This window comes from Etheostoma spectabile, chromosome 20, assembly GCF_008692095.1.
Source record: "Etheostoma spectabile isolate EspeVRDwgs_2016 chromosome 20, UIUC_Espe_1.0, whole genome shotgun sequence".
NCBI classification, from domain to species: Eukaryota; Metazoa; Chordata; class Actinopteri; order Perciformes; family Percidae; genus Etheostoma; species Etheostoma spectabile.
The window spans coordinates 21,853,122-21,860,560 of record NC_045752.1 but is presented as its reverse complement, the minus strand read 5'-3'; the positions used below and the strand labels follow the sequence as shown (position 1 = coordinate 21,860,560).

The 7,439-nt window shown below is 39.6% G+C and overlaps 1 long non-coding RNA gene across 1 annotated transcript; it reads left to right on the top strand.

Annotated features, from left to right (window-relative positions):
- Positions 1 to 4,338: 4,338 nt before the first annotated feature.
- LOC116669851 (uncharacterized) lies at positions 4,339 to 7,178 on the top strand. Its single transcript, XR_004326876.1, has 2 exons — positions 4,339 to 4,425; positions 7,082 to 7,178. It is a non-coding gene; the product is annotated as an uncharacterized LOC116669851 (long non-coding RNA).
- The last annotated feature ends 261 nt before the right edge of the window (positions 7,179 to 7,439 follow it).

The window sequence follows — 7,439 nt, the reverse complement described above, 5'->3', positions numbered from 1 at the left end:
CATCTATCGTATACTACCGGTGGTAAGGCTGCCTGGTACCTTCAAACAAAAAGCACTAAAAATACCCAAATAAAATACTAATGATAAACAAATTTATGTAGCTGTATAATTCAAGCAAACTGAATTAAATAACTCAAATAATTAACTATTATATACCAGTCCCTGACAAAAGCCCTGTTGCTTATTCTATTTTGTAAAAAACAAGCTATAACCTGCACTTTTAATATATCAATTGTGTAGAAATAGCTCATATATAAAGCTAAAACCCTCCCAAATGATGTTCAATGCCTGAAATAAATTGTTTCAACTCAAAAAAGATTTATTATTTAAACAAAGACGAAAGGGATTTGGCGAAAATTGTGGCAAGTACAAAAATTTTTTGTCGGCCTTACATAAATTGAACAAATGTTACTTACAAACTACTAAATATGTCAGCAAATAAATAGTGGGCTGTGAGATTTCAAATTTATATCTTGTTATGACTTACATGAGCTGAAGGAACTGCATCCCTGCGGCTTGGACAAAGGATCAGACACTATTGATGAAAAGTCATTCAGGAATGTAGGGAAAGAAGTTTGCATTGTGACTCCCATAGTTCATCAATAGTCTTTGGGTTGGTCTTCATGCGTCCTCTTTCATTCCTACCCCACAATGCCAATGAGTTAATGTTGGGGACTGGGGCCCGCAATCCTGGAGAAGCTTTATCGTCCCCCCTTGGCCTTGAGAACTTTGAAGTGGAGATGGAAGTATGCGCTGGAGCACCAGCCTTGCTGGGAATTTGGCCTCTTTTATGTTGGGCATATAAGAGGTAGCTAAGATGCTCTGTATTGAGACTATTGGCTGTTGCCTTCCCCGCCCTGCAGATTCTCGCACAAAACCATCTGGAAGTGTAACCCCAGACCATGATTTTTCCGCCACCAATCTTCACTGTTTTCTGGGTGAATTGGATCCATGCGGGCTCCAGTCGGTATCCTGCAATCTTTGCGGCAACTGTGGTGTAATTCAACAGAAGATTCTCGAAAAATCCACTTTCTTCCACTTCTCAGCGCCATCCTTAGCAGGCTGTGGGCCTTGGCAATGCCACACGGTTTTTCAATTGTCTTTTGTTTAGGCTGGCTTCGGGGCACCGATCGACGGAGGGCCATTTCAAGAACAGAATCCGAAAAAATAGTTCCGTTCTGGTTGACACCAGGGACTCAGGGGACCAGTCTCGTGGAGCTCTGCTGCAGTGGAAACGGGCTGGGCCTTGGATTTTTCGAGCAACAAACGGTCCTCCGAGCAGTTGTCTCTTGCGGGTCTGCCTGCCCGGTTGTCAAAAATCATTCTCCAGTGTCTTCAAAGGTTTTTTTTATCCCTCGTATTGCCGCTGAGACACATTGCAGTGTTCTGCACATCAGCAGGGATTTCTGGTCGTCAGCCTCTTGATAATCCAAACCTTAGTCTCAGGGGGAATCTTAGGCATGTTGCAGGAGGTCGTAGTTGCAGTGATGTGAAGTCTAGTTACTGGGGTTGTTATACACACCTGAGAACATAATTGATCCATTATTGTCCCAGGTGAAGCTAATATGACAAAAGGCGACAACCTTATGTCTTTGCAAAATGACCAATTGGCTTTACCAAGCTGGGAATTATTAGAAATACTTTTTGCAGTTTCTTTTTGCACCTGAAAACTTATTACAGAATGTGGTGGGATTAAAATGAGCCATGTCTGAAATAAATCTTGATGAAATATATTTCAGCTGCCATTCAGGTCAATGGTACACAAGCGACAAGACTTTTGTCAGGGACTGTACAGTAAACAAAATGATGAAGAGCTCAAAAGATATGTAATCTAAAACTATGTACTTTTTGAACGGATGGCCGGCTTAGTTTTAGCCTAAACTTCCCCAGCTGGAAGGTATTTTCCATGGGTAATGATTAAATAGCTAGTTTGCCTTTTAAGTGTCAACTCTCTGAATGTATCAGAGGCCCTTTATTATATATATTGATTTCAAAATTGATTGCATCGAATATTCTATAATATATATTTTTAACCTGAGTATGTAACCTGTGACTCTCTTCTAGGCTCTGGACGATTGATGAGCAAGGAGGAAGGAGGACGTATTTGAAGACAACAAACCAACACAACATTAAAACGAGAAAATATTGAACCACTAAAAAAACACAGGTTAGTATATTGTCATAAAGGATGTGAAGCGTACAGCAATTCTGATGCCAGTGTTGTTCGCTAGTTAGCTCACTGCTGAATATGTTCTGCTTAATCGGCCAGTCTACAAAAAGTTAAACGAAAGTAGAAGTCGACCAGCTCATATCATACATCCATCATCCATCTTCATCCGCTTGCATGAGGGGAAAAGCGATTCAACCCATACTAATGATAAACAAATTTATGTAGCTGTATAATTCAAGCAAAACTGAAATTAAATAACTCAAATAATTAACTATTATATACAGTCCCTGACAAAAGTCTTGTTGCTTATCTATTTTGTAAAAACAAGCTATTAACCTGACTTTTAATTAATCAATTGGTGTAAGAAATAGCTCATATGAAAAGCTAAAACCCTCCCAAATGATGTTCAATGCACTGAAATAAATTAGTTTCACTAAAAAAGATTTATTATTAAACCAAAGACGAAGGCAATTGGCAAATTTGGCAAGACAAAAAATGTTTGTCGCCTATACATAAATTGAACGAATTTACTACAAATACTAAAATATGTCGGCAAATAAATAGTGGTGCTGTGAGATTTCAAATTTATATCTTGTATGACTTACATGAGCTGAAGGAACTGCATCCCATGCGCTTGGCAAGGATCACACTATTGATGAAGTCATCAGGAATGTAGGGAAAGCAGTTTGCATGCTCCCAAGTTCATCATATTCTTGGTTTGGTCTTCATTGCGTCCTCTTTCATCCTACCCCACAATGCCATGAGTTATGTCTGGGTGACTGGGGCCGCATCCTGGAGCTTTATGTCCCTTCTTCTTGCCTTGAGAACTTTGAGTGGAGATGGAATATGCGAGGAGCACCACCTTGCTGGAGAATTGGCCTCTTTTATGGTTGGGAATATAAGAGGTAGCTAAGATGTCTTGGTAGTTGAGACTATTGTGTTGCCTTCCCCCCCTGCAGATCTCTCGCACACCATCACTGGATGTAACCCCAGACCATGATTTTTCCGCCACCAATCTTCACTGTTTTCTGGGTGAATCTTGGATCCATGCGGCTCCAGTGGTACTCCTGCAATTTGCGGCAACTGTGGTGTAATTCAACAGAAGATTCTCTGAAAAATCCACTTTCTTCCACTTCTCCAGCGCCATCCTTAGCAGGCTGTGGGCCTTGGCAATGCCCACGGTTTTTCAATTGTCTTTTGTTTGTGCTGGCTTCGCTGGGCACCGATTCGACGGAGGGCCATTTCAGAACAGAATCCGAAAAACCGTTCTGGTTGACACAGGGACTTCAGGGACCAGGTCTCGTGGAGCTCTGCTGCAGTGGAAAGGGCTGGCCTTGGATTTTCGAGCCAACAAACGGTCCTCTCGAGCGTTGTTCTTGCGGGTCTGCCTGCCGGGCTTGTCAAAAACTCTCCATGTCTTCAAATTTTTTTTATCCCTCGTACTTGACGCTGAGACACATTGAGGTGTCTGCCACATCAGCAGTGGATCTGGTCTTCAGCCGTCTTGATAATCCAACTTAAGTCTCAGGGGGAATCTTAGGCATGTTTGCAGAGTCTAGTTGCAGTTGATGTGAAGGTCTAGTGTACTGGGGTTGTTTATACACACCTGAGACCTAATTGATCCATTATTAGTCCCAGGTGAAGCTCATATGACAAAGGCGACAACACTTATGTCTTTGCAAAAATTGACCCAATGGCTTTACCAAGCTGGGAATATTAGAAATACTTTTTGACAGTTTCTTTTTGCACTGAAACTTATTACAGAAGCTGGTGGGATTAAAATGAGCCATTCTTGAAATAAATCTTGATAGAAATATATTTCAGCGCGCACTTCAGGTCAATTTGTACACAAGCGACAAGACTTTTGTCAGGGACTGTACAGTATAACAAAATGATGAATAGCTCCAAGATATGTATATAAAAATATTTAACTTTTTGACCGATGGCCTGCTAGTTTGTTAGCTCAACTTCCCCAGCTGTGAAGGTATCTCCATGGTTAAACTGATTAAATAGCTACGTCTTTTGAATTGTCAACTCTCTGAATTTTATCAGAGGCCCTTTATGATATATATATTGATTTCATTTGTATTTGCACAGCATAATTATATATATATATATTATTTTTAACCTGGTATGTAACCTGTGACTCTCTCTATGGCTCTGGCCGATTGATGAGAAGGAGGAAGGAGGACGTATTTGAAGACAACAACCAAAAAACATTAAACGAGAACATATTGAACCACTAAAAAACACAGGTTAGTTATATTGTCCTAAAGGATGTTAATGCGCTACAGCACTTCTGATGCCAGTTGTTGTTCAGCTAGTTAGCTACTGCTAGATATGTTCTGCTTTATCGGCCAGTCTACAAAAAGTTAAACTGAAAGTAGAAGTCGACCAGCTCTATATCCATCCATCCATCCATCCATCTTCATCCGCTTGCATGTTGGAAAATCGATTTCAAACCATTTGTAGAAAGATAGTCTTGAATTTGCACAGCCACAATTTTCTCTAAAGGTTTACTAAGTACAGGCAAGATACTGATAGGCCTGATGTTTGGACCATAAAAAGTTAACTTTTTGTTTTTTGGAATAGAAGTATTTAATTCTCCTTTCCATAATGTTGGACGAACACCAGTGGTCAAACATCTATTAAAAATATGACAGACAGATTTAGAAATGTATGAAGCAGATATTTTCAACAGTTTGCAGTCTAGGTGGTCAATACCTGCAGGCTTGTCAGCTTCCAGTTAGTTCAACAATCGCTCTACTTTATCAACATTAATCTCATGAAATTCAAAAGCACAGTTTTACCCCTCATGAAGCCCTTACTTATTAGCTCTTCTGAGTTGTATTTCACAGTAGTGTCCATGTTTTGTCTGAGTTTGGAGGTCTTGTCAATAAAATAATCATTAAAACAGTTCGCAATATGAGAAGGTCTAGTAAATAGACACCATCTAGTTCTACAAAAGTAGTCTGAGCTGTTATTTTACCCATGATTTCATTCAGAACCTTCCCTACTTTGTTTATTGTCTTGTCCACTTTCAGACATTTTCTTTTTATAATTTCTCTTTTTTTCTCTTCATTTTGCAGAACTGATTTCTCAATTTGCGATAATGTTTTATATCATCATGTGCACTAGATAAGACGGCCACATTCTTGGCATCATCTCTCAGAACCATTAGATTCTTTAAGGCATCGTCTATCCACAGAGCACTTTTGGCTTTAACAGTAACATTTCTTGAAAGAAGCGTGTCTATTAGCGATTATCATAAAGTAGTCTATAAATACTTTCAAACCAGGTTCAGCATCCTCAACATCACACACATTAGCCAATGGAATGCTATTTATTTCCCCAATAAAAGCTTCTTGATCAAATTTCTTATACAATCTAGTAAAAATGATTTTTTGTGTTTGCTTTAGGCAGCTTGGTTTTCCTAGAGACAGCAATATTGAACAATATTATGGTCACTGAAACCCACCGGAATAGGTCTGGTGCACCTATCTGGAGCATTAGTATAAATAATACAATACAAGATTTGACCCCAGTATGATTAACAAAGATTCTCGCTGGTTGAAATGTTAATTGGGATAGTCTGCATGTATAAGCCATCGACAGCAGCCTCTTCTTCAGAGAGCAATTCTCCGATAGCCAATCAATATTCAGGTCACCTAATAGAGACACTTCTCTAGGTTCCTCTGTAGCTTTATCCAGCATGGCACACAAACAATCCAAGTTCTGTATTGTAGAGTTTGGAGCCCTGTAACAACAGCCAATCAAAATAGGCCTCGAGTGCAGCAGTTGCTGAAGCCTCACTGTCATTTAGATTAAGGTCATGGCGTTTTTTTACTGGAAAGTGGTCACGTGTTAAAAATTGCCACCCCTCCACCAAACCTATTTCTATCCTTTCTGTATACAGAAAAGCCATCCAAAGCCTCCTCTGCATCATCAAATGAGTCTCTGAAAAGCCAGAACACCGACCTTATAGTGACACACAGACACTTAGAGAGGTTGAAACTGGACAATATCATCTGTTTTGTGCAATAGCACTGGCCTGAAATGTGTGCAATACTCAACTGCTACCATTACTATTATTATTATTATTATTATTATTATTATTATTATTATTATTTCTTTTCACCATTGCAACTCCTTAATTATGTTAATTATGTAAATACCGTATCATAATATTCCTTTAACTATGTAAATACCGGACATATCCACACTCCTTATTTTTCTTTATTTATATTTCTACTCTTTTTTACTATACTATATTTAACTATTTGTGTGACTGCAACACAGAGTTTCTCTTCGGGGATCAATAAAGTATATCTGATTCTGATTCTGATTCTTATTAGATAGATTGCAAAAAGGGAGAGTTCATATGTTTTTATTTCCAAGGCTGCAGATGTTAATGTGTGCAAGTACTAAGCCTTTTGGTAATTTATCCACAGACATGTTGAGATGAACATCGTGTTTAACATGGAACTAGAGTCAGCAGGTACATATGGACTACCTTTATAATCTGCTTGGTTCGTCTATGGGCTTGTCTTTGTCTTTTCTTTGGAAGGCTGGGTGGACAATTACTTTATTGCCCTGACTATGCTTATTCATTTCATGCTTCTCTGAAAAGTCTCTCGTCACACCTTGGCTCCTCTGTCACACCTTGGCTCCCCCCCCCCCCCCCCCCCCCCCCCCCCCCCCCCCCCCCCCCACCCCAAACACACCCCTTCAGTTCAGTTGATTTCATGCTCACTGGCCTGATTCAGTTTATTTCCCTTTGTTTGAACTTTGCACAGCCGGGAGGTGTAAAGTCCGCTAAAGGCTTGAGGAATGGCAGCTCAAGCTGCAGTAAAGCAGGTCTCTGCTGTGTGTAGTGTAATCTCTATGTGATTATCTTCTTTGTGTTTCCAGAGGGTGTTACTGTTTTGGATTGTCTCGCTTTTTCTCAAATCTGAGTGAGATGTCTTCAGCCCATTGAAACTGCTATCCTGCCGTATACAATGATGTTAAGAAAACATTTGAGAGTTGCACCATTGCTGGTAAAATAATGTTATTACAGCAAGCTTTTACAATGGTTCATACATCATATTGCTCCTCTGCAGCATTTCTTTCTTTCTTTTGTTCTTTCTTTCTTTCTTTCTTTCTTTTCTAACCCCCCAGCTATTTTTTTTGTTGCGGTCCAAAATGATGCCGGCTGTTGCAGGAGCTTTTGTAAAAAGTTGCAATGTTGTGTTTGTTGCAGTGAAGTTGCGGGAGACAGAGAAAGTTG